The sequence below is a fragment of the Kogia breviceps genome, chromosome 10 (assembly GCF_026419965.1).
Source record: "Kogia breviceps isolate mKogBre1 chromosome 10, mKogBre1 haplotype 1, whole genome shotgun sequence".
In the NCBI taxonomy this organism is placed as follows: domain Eukaryota; kingdom Metazoa; phylum Chordata; class Mammalia; order Artiodactyla; family Physeteridae; genus Kogia; species Kogia breviceps.
The window spans coordinates 87,898,905-87,916,984 of NC_081319.1; the positions used below are offsets into that span (position 1 = coordinate 87,898,905).

Sequence of the window (18,080 nt, forward strand, 5' to 3'; positions counted from 1 at the left end):
TTTCTCTGTCTGATGTATTTCACTTAGCATAATGCCCTCCAAGTACAAATACACATAAACATATGTATATATATATATATATTTTATATAAAATGGCTAGTCTAGATTATGTTATCGTGTAACGGGTCTTGAGACCAAAAAATTGGGAAGTGATATTTATAGATTGTATTATTGCAGAAAATGACCTCTACATGTAATATAATAATAATGTGTGAGAAATCCAATCTCAGGTTGCTGGACAGAAGGGATTGTTTGCTACATGTAAGACATGTTTTATTTCCTGTCAGCCTTGAACATTTTGCTGACTATCTTCCAGCCATGCAACTTCCAGGTCACTTGGTGCAGAAGCTAGAAGTGGGGGTGAAGGCAGGGTTTAGGATTGGGATCATTTGCCTTAATGCATAGGCCTGATTTCAGCCCCCCTGGGACATCCACTCCTGGGACATACTAAAATGGTAAGGGTGTTGGCCCAACTAGTTTCCCATTGTGCAAGCAGATGCGTGTGACAAGGGTAAGAAAACAACAGCTTGAGATGTTTACTGCCTTGAGGACCTTATCATCAGTACCAGACATGGGGACAGGAAAATGGGGTTTTGCTCTCACCAGTTCAGAAAGCAGCAAGCAAGACCCAGCTATCACTTGTCAGGTGGAAACATACTTCTGTAGGTACAGCTCTGATGTCAATAAATACAGGCTTGTTATACACTTTTTCCAAGAGAAAAGGTGACAGAAAGCAGCAGGGCCACTGTATGCTCTCATTCCTAACGCAGTCAATATTCACTGACAATCCTCTACGCTGATTAATATAGAGGTTACAATCCTGTAAGTGGTACCAAACAGATTTCCTGACATCAAGGAATTTACAAACTGATGAGGAGATGTGTACCAAATATTTATGACGGAAGGTGTGTGATAGGGTCTTATTCAGGGGACACACCAGGGACTTGCAGGAGGATGCAGGTAGGGTTTAGAGGGCCAAGAAGACGTTGGGAAGGAGGTAGTGTTTGAACAGGGCTTTATAGGCTAGACAGGGTTTTCAGAGACAAATGTCAGAGGTAAAAGAAAAAGTGATGGGCAATTCTCAGCGGAAAATTTCCAGGCAGTGGAAATAGCCCGAGCAAAAAGGTAGAAGTAAGAAGTATCATAGGCAGAAGGAATATAGAGCAATATAAATGGATAGAGGTCCCTAGATATAACCAAATCTCTGGGACCTTCTGATCAGAACATCTACTTCATTGCACAGTGGCAGTGGGTCTTCAGACATGTTCTGAATTCTGCAGTAAATATCTGATGCTCTAAATGAGGAAACTAAATTGGCTGCACTTTGGATGGTCTTCTGCTTTCTTCTAATGAATTATGCATTTACTAGGATTGATTGGTGGTGCAAAGAACAATCAGCCTGGCATTGCCAATTCTGTTTTCTAAACAAAAACTGGCTTTAAAAATGCCCATGAGAGAAAAACAGGATAAAATTCAGTTTTTAGAAGAGACCATTTTCAGTGCTGCTGAAGTTCAAACACCCTGTTTTATGGCACCAAAAATAATCACAGTTCCCATAGCACCCATAGTACTTCCTCTTTCATAACACCCACCTCAGTTATTTACCGCTGTCCTCACCACCAGGCTCCCCGAGATGGGTTCCATGCCTTTCTTACTTACCTCTGTGGCGCCTTCCCTTAGCAGAGTGCCTGGCACCTGAGTTGAAATAATAGCTTGGTGAAATAATAGCTATCATTTGTACCTAGGGATTTTAAAATTAAAATCGATACATGGGTGGGACAGGGGGAGGGGAACTTGTGTTAAGCTGTTACTCCTTTGGAGGGAATCTTTCTTTCCATTGGTGTTAAAGAGTGACAAACTCTCACACTAGCAGAGTTTTCTATAACATCCCCACCCCAGTGCCTAACAAGCTCTGACCTTCACTGTTTCCCCGGATGAGGCTTAAGGGCTTTACCAGGGAATCTCTGAATGCTTTGATCAGTGAAGTTTTTGAGGTAGATGAATTAGAGAACCTTCACCAGAAATCAAATCAGCCAGAAACTTGATCTTGGACTTCCAGCTTCCAGATCTGTGAGAAAATACATTTCTGTTGTTTAAGCCCCCCAGTCTGTGGTATTTTGTTATGGCACCCCTAGCAGACTAATACAGTGGGGAAATGGAAAGTCTGCTTCTCTCCAGGGGAGGTGTTAGACCCTGCTCCCACCCCCGCCCCCAGATTTTTCCTAGGTAGCCTATTAGCTCTGATGCTAATCTGCAGTAGCTCTTATTTCTCCCAAGACTTTTCCTGCATATCTGTGCTTCTTTCCAGGCCTCTATCTCTAGAATGAGGTAAATGGAGAAATGTTTGGAACCATCTGACTCTACACAAATAGCTGTAATACAAGGTGGCAGGTGCCCAGCATCTCAGGAGATGTTAAGAGCTAAGATGTTATGAAAGTTCTGAAGTGAGAGGGCAGGGAATGGGGTGAGAGATCTGGGAAAAACAGATGCAAACTCGAGTACTGAAACTGGATCTTGATGAATAGATGTGGTTATTAGGAAATGCGTGAAGGCTACATGGATGGAGATAGGCTGGGGGAGGGGGTGTTGACAAGGTAATAAAAAGATCGAGGTAAGGGTACAGGTGTGCTCCAGAATGGCAGAGTTATTCATTTTTCATTCAGTAAGTAGTTATTGAGCTCTTGTTCTCTGTGAAGATATGGTATATAAGACAGAAACAGTCTCTACCCTTACGATCTCACAGTCCAGTGAAAAAGAGACAAAGAACAACTAAAAAGGTAAAGAAAACCATTACAATTTACAATTGGTGTTATAAAAGGTACAGGGCATTCAAAAAGAATAACTGAGGGGAAGGATGTACTTAAAGATGTGGGTGGTCAGGGAAGAACTCTCTTAGAAGTGACTTGCCATGTTTAAGGAACTGAAAGAAGGCCTTTGTGACCTGAGTCAGTAACCTGAGCTTAGTAAGAGGGAAGCCAGCGGCATGAGTGAGGCTGGAAGGACTAGAAGGGATTAGCTCACCAGGGTCTTGTAAGCATTGGTGTGGAATTTGGGTATTATTCTATAATAAATGGGGAATGAAGGCAGGGTTTTAAGCAGGAGAGTGACCACAACATAATTTTTATTTTTAAAGATTACTCTTTCTGTATTAGTTATCTATTGCTACATAACAAATTGTCACAAATTCAGCTGTTTAAAACAACACATGCTTATCATTTCACAGTTTCTGTGGGTCAGGAGTCCAGGCACAGCTTAGCTTCAGGCTGCAATCAATGTGTCATCCAGGGCTGGGGTCTCATCTGAAGGTTGGACTAAGGACAGATCCACTTTCAAGCTAACATGATGATGGCGAGATTCAGTTTCTGTGGGCTACTGAACAGAGGACCTCAGTTCCTTGTCACACGAGCTTCTCCAACATGGCAGCTTGCGTTATCGAAGCCAACAAGGGACAGCTTCAGCTAGCAAGATAGAAGTCAAAACCTTTTATAATCTAATCATGAAAGTGACATCTCAGCCCATTTGCCATATTCTATTGGTTAGAAGTAAGTCACTAGACTCACGCTCATGGGGAAGGGGTTACACAAGGCTGTGACTACTAGGGGGTGGGAATCATTGAGCACCATCTTAAAGTTGGCCCGCCACAGTGTAGAATGGATTCTAGGGAAGGGCAAACTGGAGGCAAGGAGGTAAGCGATACAGTCTAGAGATGAAGGATCTCAGAGAAGGATGATGGTAGTACAGCTGGAGAGAGTAACCAAGAATGAGAAGTGTCCTGGAGACAAAAGCAACAGGTTTTGTTGATGAATTGCGTGTGGGAGGTAAAGGAAAAAGAGGCATCAGTAACGACTTCTAGATTTCTGGCCCTCTAGCAACTGGTTGGATATTGGTGCTATTTATTTATTTTTTTAAACTAAGGTGGTTAAGTACAGGGGAGGACCAGGTTTGGTTTTGGGGGAGGAGAATCAAGAATTGGCCAGCAAGAAATTAACAGGAATTTTAGGTAGGTACTCAGATATCTGACCTTAGAGGAGAGTTCTGAGTTGGATTGTAAATCTGGGAGTCTTTAGCACATGAACATGACTTAAAGCCATGAACTGAATGAGTAGATGAGGCCCCACTGTGGGGCCTTGAATACCCCTCTAAACTGTTTATGTGCAGATCATTCCTAGAACCCCATTTAGTCCTCTGTATAATCTATCTTTTAAGAAAAGTATCCCGGTTCCATCCTCTCTCTCCCGCTGTTTTTGCTTACTTAGCGGGGTTGCGGGGTGGGGGGGCGGTGGGGGGGGTGAGTGTATCATTTGACTTAATCCTACTTGGCCTTGTGGTCTATTGCACCATTGTCTTAAACAATGTCATTCAGCTCCCATTCTTAATCTCATTATGGCCATTTAGGTTGTAAACCTTTTGAGGTGTGGGGGTGGGGGGAGCGTTCTTTCTTTTATCCCCCCATCCCTTTCTCAGTTCTCCACAAGTACTTATTGTATGAATGAATGTTTCAATAGCAGTTTTATTTATGGCCATTTTAATAGCTACCAAGAGGCCAAGGGGTGCTATGGGAGTTGTGCAACTGTTTGGACCTTTGTGACTCTCAGATTTATTGATGCTGAAAAGGACTGGGGGAGTCATCAGATAGGTAAAAGGAAGTGAGAAGGGAGATAGAGTAAGGAAAATACCCACAAAACCTGGGCTCAGCTGTCAAGTATCAACAGGGATACAACAGAGATGAACCCAGGTCCAGAATGAAGAGAAGAACAAGGATCTATGACGGACAGGATAGTGGGGCCACTGCCACCCATGTTTGCAGGTGCCAAAACCCAGCTTTTGCACATGTATCTAAAGTTGATTCAATTGTGTCACCCTGGACAACTCACATTAACTCCCTTGAATCTTGGTTTTCCCATCCATGAAATGGGAGCAATAATACCTACTGCAGACTTCTAGTCAGGAATAAATGATACAGTGCTTCTAAAGTATCTGCTTCAGAATCTAGGGTATAAGAAGTAGCCAATGGAAAAACAAAACAAGACAAAACGAAACGGTACTGATGAACCTAGTGGCAGAGCAGGAATAAAGACGTAGACGTAGAAAACGGACTTGAGGACACGGGGTGGGGGGGAAGCTGGGACGAAGTGAGAGAGTGGCATGGACATATATATATATTACCAAATGTAAAATGGATGGCTAGTGGGAAGCTACTGTGTAGCACAGGGAGATCAGCTCTGTGCTTTGTGTCCACCTAGAGGGGTGGGTTAGGGAGGGTGGGAGGGAGGGAGACGCAAGAGGGAAGAGATATGGGGACATATGTATATGTATAGCTGATTCACTTTGAGTACAGCAGAAAGTAACGCAACAATGTAAAGCAATTATACTCCAATAAAGATTTTTTTAAAAAACGAAAGAAGATAGCCAATGAACTGTAGTGTTCCGCATCAAAAGAATTATGTCTAGTCAACCAAACTCACTAGGGACACATATATTGACCAGAGTACCAATATTGAACACATACGAGGAATTAGTTGCCAGGAAGACTGGAATGTTCGTATCATGTGCTCAACACATTTTCTCTTCTGAAGGAAAGTGTATGTGGGAAGACTGAGTGCTGTCAGGAACTATTTAGTAAGTTGGAAGAGGACAGAGGGAGGTGGGTGTCTGGAAAAATCCAGCTGTCATGAAGCATTCAGCCTGTCAAGGCACTCACTGCTCAGGCTGCCTTTCATGGTCGAAGGCAGAGACACAGTGACCAGAGCTTGCTTTGGGGCGCCCTTTCTAGGCATCCAGCGCACTCTGCTCCTACGGTTGTATCGTTGGTCGGTTATGACGTCATTGATTAGGCTATGATTTGGGTGGCTTAGAGTCCAGGCCTGAGGATGCAGTCTCCTTATCACAACTGGATAAGGACACAGTGTCCTCAAATGTTCCCTTTTGGTTCATATCTATGCTCATCGACTCTTACTCCCTTACAAAGTGACTGAATTTCAAGCTGGGGAGGGCGGATGCACCTTGCAGTACCATTCTATTTAACATATTCTACGTACACAATTTATTCAGAATGGTGGCTTTACAGATAAGGAAACTGAGGTATAAGGGATTCCCTATTTAAGGGCGGAGGCAGGGCTTCCCTGGTGGCGCAGTGGTTGAGAGTCCGCCTGCCGATGCAGGGGACACGGGTTCGTGCCCCGGTCCGGGAAGATCCCATATGCTGCGGAGCGACTGGGCCCGTGAGCCATGGCCGCTGAGCCTGCGCGTCCGGAGCCTGTGCTCCGCAACGGGAGAGGCCACGACAGTGAGAGGCCCGCGTACCACAAAAAGAAAAAAAAAAAAAAAAGGACGGAGGCAGAGACCTTGTCTCTGGGTCTTTGTAGACGCCCTGTCTTGGACAATTTCCACTCCAAAGACTCTTTCTATGGAATGTCTTTGTCTGTCATATCCACACTTTCCTACAGGGAACCTTTATATATAGTTCAAATCCACCAAAACAAAATTAAAAGAAAAAAAACCACAACTCTGCTTCACCCGCCACACACACACACACACACACACACACACACACACACCCCACACACCACCACCAGAGTCGCCCCAACGCATTGTTTCAATACACAGCCTCTCGTTGAAGTACCAAAAGGTTAGCCGAAAGGGCCTTTCATGGCCTCGGCTGTTCTCCCCTGCCCTCTCCCGCCGATGCACTCGGTCTCCTGCGCGAATTCCAAGGATAACTCCAAAGCGGTGACACCAGCTAGTGCCAAGGAGCTCGGCGTGGCGGCGATCCGCTGGACGCAGACAGCAAAGCTCACCCTTCGGAGTTGCGCTGAAGTAACTGTCAAGCATCTAGCTCCCCCGCCCCCTCCCCGCCCGGGTGACGCCGCAGGCCCCTCGGCCGAGCCCCGCCCCCACGCGCTCCGCGCTCCCCGCCCCCCGCGCGGCCGCGGCGCTCGCTCCACGCGCTGTCGACCCCGCAACTTCAGCCCGCGCCGCAGCTGCCGGGAGCCGACGTGGGAGGGCCGCCGGCGCCGGGGCCTGGACTCGGGTACACGACTGCTTCCCGCGACGCTTTGTCCCTTCACCCGAGTGAGCGCGCTCAGGGTAGCTGCAAAGCCGGAGGTGCGGGCGGCCCCGGGGCATTGCATTGGCACGGAGGCTGTTATTCTAAGCCGGAGACCTCAAGTGTCCTCCTGTCATGACAAGGAGCCTTCGTCTTTAGGTATGAGCACCTTTTTATTTGTTCTTTTTTGCTGACAACCCGAGTGAGGTCTGTGTGGCGAGGGTGTCCTCGGCTTGCATGAGTGTTGTCTGTTAAGGAGCTGTTGGGACTGGGGCGTCCTCGGCTTCCTCCGCCTGGGAGGGTTCGGGTCTCTGATGCCCACGGGGTAGAGACGCGAAGTTGCCGAGCGGTGCAGGGCACAAGCACTTTTGCAGTCAGAACCGAGGGATGCCCAGGCGAGTGGAGGGACCGGCCCAGAAGATGGTAAGGAGCCCCCGGCAGTGCCCGGCGGCTGGAGCATTTCTGGGGCTAGGACACGCGTGGCCGGACGTTAGGTGCCCTGTGGTGGGCGGGGGGAGGGGGGTGAGAGCGCCCCGGGATGCGGGTCCTGAGCTGCCGGCTGCCACCGAACGACTTCCGGCACTCTCAGCGCCCACGGGGAGTCCAGCTCAGGGCTGAGATCGCAGTCTCTGGGGTCCCAACTTGCCCCCAGGCTTCCCGGATTCAACTTGGCAACGAACCAGCCTTATCCCCGCGTGTCTGAATTACAAACTGGCAATGTAGGGTGACGGGGGGCCGTAGGGGGGATGAGAATTGGGAGGAGGGGCAAGAAGGAGAAATTTGTTGCATTGATGCCAACTAGCGTCTGGAAAAACGGGGTTGGGGAGTGGGAGTGGGGTGGGTGATGATGCACCTGAGGACCGGAGCACCCCTGCAAGTTTCTGTGGCTCGGGAGATGGTCTAGAGAAGGGAAGCATCTGCAGCTCTGTTACTGCGAAACTGTAACCTCCTATCCTCCTCCCCCAGGGTAGTGGGGAGCGGATAGAGAACCTCATGTTAGAAGGGAGTAGGTGCTGCTGGAAATTAGACAAGCGGAAGCCATCCAGATGTTAAGGTGGCAGAAGCGCTGTGCCAGTTCCCTCGTGCGAAGGGACAGCTCCCGCAGGAGCAAGGGAGCAAGTGGCAAAGCAAGATAACCGGGCGGATTTTGTTGGGGGAGGGGCGGGGTGGTGCAGAGGGGATGTTGGCAGCGTGGAAGGTTCTTATCCTGAAGATACCAACGTGTTGCTCGAGTGACGGAGAGGAAAGGTTTAAGCTTTTGGTCCGGGGGAAACAACCATGATTGTCTTGGAAAACATGCTGGGTCCGTCTTTCCTCCCTGCTCCCCACTTCTTCCACGCTCACAGACATGCAGTTGGTTGAAGTTCTAGGAATGGGACTAATCGTCGCCCCCATTCCCAAAGAGATTGTACTTGGCGCTCTGTATGGGACTGGGCGTCTTCTGTGAGCATTTGCCCCTTTGTTTTCTGACACGTGATCACTTCTTCGTTTTTGTTTTCTATCAGGGTTATCTGGCTCTGAGAATGTTCCTCTCCTCCTACCCACCCCCTCCCCAGATATTCCTATTCGCCTATTTCCCCTCTTCCTCTTCCTCCTCCAGCCTTTTCGGACCAGCCTCTGAGTTTTCCCTCTAATCACCACGCCCCCACCCCCCACCTCCATTGTGTCTCCATCAGACTGTTTTAGCTGCTGTTCCAAGCAAGGGATGTCAGCTGTGAACTCTTCAAGAAGGAGCATCATCAGGCTACTCTCCAGTGGTTAATTAGGAAGCAGCCAGTGGCTAACCTTCTGTAGGAACAAATTGCAGGGGTGTGGCTACTCAGGGTAACAGCCACTAGAGGAAAGGGCCTCCCTGCTTTTCACTGCCCCTGGTAGCCCAGCCCTCAGGCTCAGCCTCTTGTGTCCAGCTCCCCCTTCAGTAGAGATACTGCCTAATCCTGTCTCTTCCCCAGGAAGGTGATACATTTGTCCAAAAATCTGCTGCATCCAAGCATCTGAAAACCTGAATACTGGAGAATCTGTTGAGTAAAAACGTACTGCGTATGTTGCTTTTCTGAAAGGCCCCCAATGGGTGCTGCTTCTCTCTTCCTCTGCCTATCCAGTGTGCGATTTTTGCTTTATATATTTTATCTTATGTATAAATATAAAGAAATACCAAGCTAGAGCGAGGAAAAGCTAATAAAAGCCTGCACTAGGAACTTGCACAGAATTCTGAGTACCCTAACACAAGCGCCAGCAATGGCTCTTTCTTTTTGTTGACTGCAAAGTCAAATTATTTCCAGCAGAAAAGGGACCCATCCCTTTTCAAGGGTGACCTGGAGAAACCAAGGGGCCTGGGAAGGAGATATTTATATCTACAGGTGTTGGTAGCTAAACTCATATCAAATTCCACTCTTTAGTACTGAAGTCCATTGACTTGGAGCCCTGCTGATGATGGCCAGGTGTCCTGCCCTAAGTCTGAGGTTGCTAAATAGATACATCCCTAGTGTAGTTAAACCCCACAGCCCAGCTGTGATACCAACCACATGCTCACTTCTGAATATAACCAAGTCACTTCTCTGCTATATTTTGGGTTAATTCACAGATTATTGGCTCACCCCTTGGTGTCAAGAGACTAGAACACAGACAAAGGCAGTTCTGGAGGGTGAGCAGCACAGCCTGCACGTTTCACATTAAATGGTAGAATCGGGTGAACAACAGTCCCTGTGGTTGAGGCGTTTGCAAACCAGTGTTTTATTTTTACTGTTCATTTCATTCAGTGGGTTGGGGAAAAAAAAATAAAAAGCTGTCTTGTCTCTATTCTGCAAAGAAGTCAGAAGTCTGAAACCGGTTGCTTCCTTTTCTTGGGAGGAGGTGGTGGTAAAGTGAAAGTCCGTTTTGTTTATGCAGTGGGTGCTCCTCTGGACAATGGCAAATTTGACTTTCCACTTGGGCCTTCTCTGCCCTGGTGGCCATGAGCAGGGCCTCGTGCTTCTGAACAGCTCCTCTACCAAGGTTATTTTCATCTGCCAAGCTGAACTCCACGAGCTGGAGGAGAAAGACAGCTTGTGTTTGTGGCCATTCAACCAGAAAAGAATACCAGCTGAAAACAGACAATGAAACAAGGGAATTGGGGCTGGGGGTGGGGAGAGGAGGTACAGATAGGCTAGCAGCACATAATTGGTTCCCCAAAGGCAAACCTAGACATGGGATGGCTCCCGTAAAGCAGTTGTCATGTAAACACCCCCACAGCGATTATTTGAAAGATCTGTTCAACAAAGGAGAACGATTATGACTATGTGCCTTTTCATCTGGAGGGAACCCTCCTTTGGCTTCATTCCTCTCCGCTTTCAAAATCATATCCTTCTAGACAGTTTCTCCGCACAACATTTTCCCCCTGAAAATGAAAACCTCCCCACTGTGCACGTGGAGGCCTTCCAGCCGATTCAACTAAACAAAAGCACTCAATGCACAGATCTTGAATGAATGAATATCGAAACACCCACTCGTCCTCCTCCCTCTCCTGTCTCCCCTCTGAGGCCACCAAGTTCCTCTCTGGCTGAATGGCCAAGGTTTGTTGTTGTTGGGTTTTTCGTTTTATTTTGGTTTTGTTTTTTGCTTTTTGGTCACTGTACACTCATCCCATCTTGGTTGGAAGTATTCCCAAATAATAATAGATGTTTTTCTCAGAATGTGGCCGGCTATGTAGAAAAGATCATTTTACACATGGCCCAATGCTGGGGTGCCCTCCCTGGACACCATCAAGAAAAGAAGCCACTCCGACTTACTGTCTTTTGTGCATGGTTTACATGACACCGATGAGCCCTGCATAGAGGAGACGAATGTTTTCACATGTCTATCACACTAATTAAAAAAGAAAATTAGATGTCTTTTCAACAGTGAAAGCAAATGGGGTGCAATATTTCTATGTTGTATTTCGTAAGATCAAAACGAGCTCTCTGCCAGACCAAGGAGGGGAGAGTCTTAGACAAAGGGAATGGTTTCCACACCATTTAGCATTCAAAAATATAACAAAGTGATTAACAAGTATTTTTATTTCTGAGGTGCATTGGAAGTCGAAGTCCTCAGTGTTTTGTAATTTAAGGGAGTACTGGGATCTGGCCAGAGATAGATTTTTCATTCAATATAAAAGTGTAAGATATTGATTATACCTTCTAGGAAGTGCACAGTCTGGTAGAGAAGGAGGAAGAACCCAACTGGGTTGGACAGAGTGCTGTCCACACATGTCTTGGTTTGCCCTGTATACATCTGTTGTTGCAGCATAATTTTGTTTGTTTGGGTTTTTTTGGTACGCGGGCCTCTCACTGTTGTGGCCTCTCCCATTGCGGGGCACAGGCTCCGGACGCGCAGGCTCAGCGGCCATGGCTCACGGGCCCAGCCGCTCTGCGGCATGTGGAATCTTCCCGGACCGGGGCACGAACCCGTGTCCCCTGCAATGGCAGGCGGACTCTCAACCACTGCGCCACCGGGGAAGCCCCAGCATAATTATTAATAGCACCCCTTTCCCTCAGAAGGATTCCGGTTTGGTCACCCTAGAAATAGGGCTGTGAGAGGTCAGAGGAAGGAGAGAAAGGCTGTGATTGAAGTAGCCAGTGAAGATTTCATCCATGCCTATGGTAAGATTACAGATAAATGGAAGGGAAAAGGGAAGACTCACCATGTAAGAAGACTAGGAAGACGGTGAGCTCCCTGAGGGCACAGAGGGTCTATTTTATTCCTTCCTGGATCCTCAGGGCTTGCATGCTGCCTAGCAAGTCATAGGCATCAAATGTGAATTCATTGCCTGTGACCTAGATTGAAGATCAAGACTGAAGGTAGTAGGAAAGTTCAGGATAGTGAGGCAGCGTGCCTGGCAAAGGTCAGATGAGCGTGATTACGAAATTAGGGTATTAATAATGGTGATGGTGCTAAAACGAGGCTGGCGATGCCCATCTCGTAAAACAACCTGTGTACAGGAGAACAATGTCCTGTAACTCTTGTATAATAAAGTCACTTGTCTTTGAGGTTTAATGCTGTGGCTTTCACCTCTAGCACTGGAAGTGATCTATTCCTTCTCAAACAAATTGTTCGGGAAGGAACTGAAGGAACAATGACTCCATTCTCTTCAAGCTGGTCCCCTTCTGTCTTTGTCTTCTGGGAGGACTTTTGGAAGATAGGCAAGAGCGGGGTGGGGGGAGGGTACCTCACAAATACAAAAGTAATACAGATGAACACAAAGGACACACGGTTTTTCCTTCCCCTAATAGGGGGAATAAATCCAAATTGACAGTTTGCTGGAGCTAGTGCAACTCCTGAGAGGTTATTCCCAGTACAGCATTTGTTTTCCCTACTTTTTGCTATATATGAAGGCCCAGAGTGACTTGGTCTTGGCCTTAACTGTGACAGTCTACCTTCTAATTAATGTGACCCCGCTAATGTATGGAGGTTCAAGGTTAACTTCCCTAAATGAAGATTCCCATATAACTACCGGGTAACCCTTGAACGGCAGTGCCATACTTTTCATTTATAAAGTTATTTAGCAGTGTTTTAGCCACTTTGAAATGATCTGTATCTTCCTAAGTTGTAATATAATTTAGTGTTGTCTTGGTGATGGTTCAGAGATATGTGGAGTTTAGAAAAGAGAGAGAGACACACACACAGGGATATAGCACTGAGAACATGCATCGGGGTCCATTGCAGACAACAGAATCCACTCAGCAGAAAGGATATAAAATGACTTATGGAATTGTCAGGTCAGGAAGACCAGGGAAACACACCCTAGGTCGAGCTTTCTGTAACAACTTTGAAAGTCGTGTTGTAATGGAGTCACTGCCTGATCAATAATCAAGATGCTGCCTGCTGATTTAGGAAGCTACTGTCTCCAGAATGAGGCTGCCATTGCCACGATCAGGAAACAGCCAGCCAGGAAGGCACCACAGAAAAGCCAGACAGTCCATGAAGGTGGTTTGCCAGTGGTGACAACAGAAAAGGCAGAAGTATAGCATAGCAGGCAAAATAATGTGTCATCACCCCCCCCCCCGCAATGATATCCATGTCTTAATCCCTGAAACCTGTGAATGAAGAGATTACCTTACATGGCAAAAGGAACTTTTCAAATATGATAAAGTCAAGCACCTTAGGATTATCCTGGATTCTCCAGGTGGGCTCAGGCTAATTTCATCAGTCCTTAGAAGCAGAGAACCTGTCCCAGCTGTGGTCATGTGACTATGGAAGAAGGGTCAGAGAGATGCAACATTGCTGACTTTAGAGGTGGAGCAAGAGGCACCAAGAGAAGAAATGTGGGTGACCTCTAGGAGCTAGAAAAAGCAAGGAAATGGATTCTCCCCTGGAGTCTCCAGAAGGGAACACACCTGTGCTGACACCTTGACTTTAGCCCAGTGAGACCCATTTCAGACTTCTGACCTCCTGAAGTGTAAGCTAATAATTGTGTGTCACCTTATGCCACTAAATTTGTAGTAATTTGTTAAAACAGCCATAGGAAACTAATATCCACAGCCTCCCCATAAAATCTTGCGGCAAGTACACCTGGTGGAGGCCCCCTGCATCATGTGCATAATCCGAGCTGTAGGAGATTCTCAAAAATGTTTTCAGCTTCTGGGATTCGGTAGTGGAAGGCACCAAGATGGGGCTGGAATGACGTCGAATGTCAATGACTCATATCCAGTGCAGCTACCGTGGGAGCACATGGGGAGCCCGGGGAGCCACAGGTGTATATGCACAGTGCCCTGAGGGATGGACACATGTAAATATGGCAGAACAGAATTGGATGCTGGAGATCGTTAGGAAAATTAACAAGTGTTATTTAGTCATTAAGGCACAAGGGGGAGGGGAAGAGAAGGCATCAGAATAGTTGCCTGTTTTACCGAACTAGAAGTTACTATCTGATCTGTTAGCTATCGCTGGCAGGGTGGTAGTAAGGAGAGATTGTAAGTAAGTATCAGTATCAGGGATAATTATTGACATTCTACAACTTATCTCAACTTTATACAGTCAGTCTATATGGCAGACGATATTTTCCAAAGATGACCTCAACAGTACCTTCCACCCTACAGGCCTTCCTGCACAGTGACTTTGATACTCTTCCCATTGAGAAAGGAGGCCTTTGTTTCTCAGTCAAAAACCTGACTCTCTGGACTAATAGGGAATGTGACTTCTAAGCCTAGATCACAAAAAATAACTCAGCTTCTTATTAGCTCTTGAAGCTATCAGCCACCAGGTAAGCTATCTGACTATCCTGAGGCTGCCATGCTGTGAGGAAGCCCAAACTAACCAGCCACATGGAGAGGCCTGGCATCACAAGAAGAGAGAGAGAGATGCCTGGCCAGTACCCAGCTTCTCTGGTCCCTACTGCTCCATGTCCAGCCACCATCTGACTGCATGGTAGACCTTGAGCCAGACTGTCCAGCAGAGCCCTTCCCAACTCCTGACTCACTCTTGTTGTTTAGGCCAATGGATTTTGGGATGATTTGTCACGCAGCAATAAATAACCGGATTGGGCCATGCTGTCGGATGCAGAAAAAATGTCAATTAAAACCACAATCTTGTGTTATTCCTATCAAATTTCTTCACTGTGAGGTAAATAGTGTGACAGTTGTCAGTAGTAGAATAACCAAATCTAAAGCCCACCTTCTCTTGCTGTAGAATATTGGCCTAAGAAACTCATTCTTAAAATATGTATCAGAAGCAGTTGGTTGGTTTATTGGGGGAGGATTTAGGAAAAGGGGAATCGGTAGCATTGAGAAAGAATTTCAAACTGGCTAATTCAACATGTGAATAAGCAAGACTCCTGGTAACTTCTTTTGAAAGTAGAATTGCCTCAGTGTGGCAGGTAGAGGCGCTGCAAATCTTTACTTTGGGAAGTGTCATCCAATTTGGGACCCACTTAGGAGATGGAGAAAAAGAGATGAAACACAGCCGGACTAACACACAATGAAGTGTGTTAGCCCTTCTCCCCAGCAGGCTGACTGCTCTTCTTTCTTTTTCTACCACTTCTTTTTTGCACATGCCTCCTTCCTTGATACCTAAAGTTTACTGTTCCTGAAGTTCAAGTTCAAGGTCCCCTCGGAAATGGTAACATAATAATACATTGGTCTAAGTTACAGTACCTTATATTTCTGCACGTTTTTGCAGTTTTCAACAACTTTCATCACATCCGTTATCCCATTTCAACCAGAGAACCCCATGATGTAGGCAGGACTAACATTAATGTCCCTGGTTTCACCAATTAGGGAACAAAACAAAAGGCTTGTCCAAAATCACGGTGCCAGTATGTCTAAGAGGCTGGGTTAGTGCTGAACTGTTCTCACTCTCATTTGGCGTCTGCCACCCCAGAATATCCATTCAACTGGCCTTTGTAGCAAAATCAATGTTAAGCCGGAGAGAGGGAGGGGTGATTTGTTCTGCCTGTCTGCCATCTTCAGTCACCAAAATATGGCCTATTTGAAGCCCAATTCATTGAGAGCCTGAAGCATGACTCTTTCCTCTTATTACCTGACTAATGATGTCAGTTTGACACTGTATTTTGCAAGTGGAAACCTGCCCCGATAATGTCATAAGAAAGGTCAGGAACTGCTCCCTTTGCAGGCTCCCATGACATCCCTAAAAAAGCTTGCCCTTTGAATTTTGTCAAATGGTCTGTGGCCTAAAATAGGATAGAAATGGCATGTGCTGTTTCTTTTTTTAAGGGTTATTTATTTATTATTATTATTTTTAGATCCTCAAAGTGTGTTTCTTCACATTAATATATTTTCCAGATGTAATTTTTTTTTTTTGGCTCTGAGTATTACAAAATGGCTCTTTCGCCACTGATGAAAGAAAACAGCCAAAGCAAGAAGAGGCTAAGGGGGGCTTCCCTGGTGGCGCAGTGGTTGAGAGTCCTCCTGCCAATGCAGGGGACACGGGCTCATGTCCCGGTCCGGGAAGATCCCACGTGCCGCGGAGCAGCTGGGCCCGTGAGCCATGGCCGCTGAGCCTGCGCATCCGGAGCCGGTGCTCCGCGGCGGGAGAGGCCACAACAGTGAGAGGCCCGCGTACCGCAAAAAAAAAAAAAAAAAAAAAAAAAAAAACCAACAACAAAAAAAGAAGAGGCTAAGGGGCTACATTAACTCAAGGTGCTTTCATATATGTGAATATACAGTTATCAAGCTAGAGGTACTGAAAAAAAAATTGAAAGAATGTGTAGTTTTCATTTAAGGAATGAGTCTCACTCCTTTACAGTCTAATTGGCGGGAAATAAGTGCAGGTAGACCTTGCATGTAGATTCTATGTACAAAAAAGATGTTCCTTGCATCTTCTCCCCTTAAGTAAATTATGTGATAATGAAGGCACAGGGAAGTCTGAAGCCATTGCAATTTTTTAAAATAAACCCAATTTCTGAATTACATATGTGTCCACGTGTATCTCATATCGCATGTTGACATAAAGCCCCTCTTCTGTAGTGAAACATCGAATCTAAATAAAATGTTTTATATAATAATAATAATAATAGCTATCATTTAATAGCATTTCCTGTGTGCCAGGCACATGTATTCATTCACTGAATTCTCTCAGTGACCCCAAGGTAATTGCCATTACCATCTGTAATTTATAGATGAGAGAACTGAGGTTCAGCAAAATTAGTAAAGACAGAGTACAGCTTTAAATCTGGGCCGCCTGGTATCAGTCTGGGCTGTAGCTGTGCATGTAAATATACAAAGACCCCAGCCAGATTCAGAGTTCCTATAGCTGGCGGTTAGTAGCATGTTCCATAAGCCTGAGTTCTGCCACAGAACTGAGCTGGACTGTGGTTGCCAGGTCACTTGGCTTAATCACTCAGTACTCAGATGGTCCATGCAGTTTTCAGGTTGAGAGTCTTAGCTGATATCAAGGCATTAATGAGACACTTCGGGATTTTATTGTAATCACTGAGAAGCTTTTTCACATCATCCAGCCAAAAGGTTCATTAGTCCCGCTAAGTAAGCAGTGTGCCTGTGCTGAGAGGTACCCGATCGCGGGGAAACAGACACTTTTCCTCTGAGTAGACGATGCATCCTGTTAAGTGATGCGTGTCAGTGGCAAGCCTTCCCCTTCCTCATGCAAACAACGGTCCTTCGCAATGCCTCCCATCTGAAACCCCACAAAAGGGGAGGGAAATGGAGAAAAAGCAAACTTGAGAGAAAAAAGGAGTCATTCCTTCCCTTTCAGAAGGACTATTGTCTAATCCATACCCGCATGTAAAGTGTCCCTTGATCTATTTTGTCTTAATTACTGAATGTAGGAAAACAAGATCATTGTTAATTCATGCAGTTTAATTTATGCATAGGAGAATTATACAGGATAATTACCTGCAGTTGAAGGAAATGAATAGTGTCAGAGCTGGTTAATCCATGCATGGTTCACCCTTCTATCCCTCTCTCAGAAAAGACTTAAAGCGGTAACCAGTGTGTGTGATATGCAAAATTGCATTGGTTTGTTAAACAGAAGTATTTTTTGCCTTTGATTTGCATCACAAGTAGGGTTCTCAGATTTGGACTGACTACATTTGAATATCATTTTCCGAACAAAAGCTTTGATTCCCTGACTTAGCTCCTGTTTGATCTTTTCCAGAAGTGCCCATTTTTCAAATCAGTGCAAGAGAAATCATCTTCATGGGCCCTATGTTAGCCTGAGTAAAATTTCTTTCGTGGGAATAATTCAATGGGAATGATGATTATTTCGTTTATCAAGATTTATGGGGGATTTATAATAATGATTGCTAGTTTCCTCATTGTCTGGAACCTCTGGGATCCAGTGGCTTCCAAAAACTAAAACCGAAACAAACAGCTGGAACAAATTATGAGACAATGAGTGGACACAGATGGAAATATCCTTGTGACTTTTGTCAAGCAATAGATAGCTGTTAGAGCCTCTTGGAATTCATCTATGGTAATTGGGAGAAGAACAAGACTTGGTTAAAGTTTATTAAAAAAATTATTCTCCATAACTTTTCAAGCATTTTAGATAGGTTACAATAATACACAATTTAAAAAGAATAAGTATCAAAAGAAGGAGCTCAGAA

At 45.7% G+C, this 18,080-nt stretch overlaps 1 protein-coding gene across 8 annotated transcripts in view; it reads left to right on the top strand.

Moving 5' to 3' along the window:
• The window catches only part of RIPOR2 (RHO family interacting cell polarization regulator 2), a 215,122-nt gene that overhangs the window by 119,281 nt on the left and 77,761 nt on the right, over positions 1-18,080 (top strand). Inside the window, exon 1 of one of the 8 annotated variants that reach the window (XM_059077580.2) lies at positions 6,940-7,204. The exons of 4 other annotated variants lie outside the window; for them this stretch is intronic. The gene's annotated coding sequence lies outside the window, so the exon portion shown is untranslated. Of the gene's footprint in view, positions 1-6,939; positions 7,205-7,240; positions 7,469-18,080 lie in introns of those variants that run through there. 3 more of the 8 variants (XM_059077577.2, XM_067006658.1, XM_067006655.1) reach the window with 3 other exon arrangements.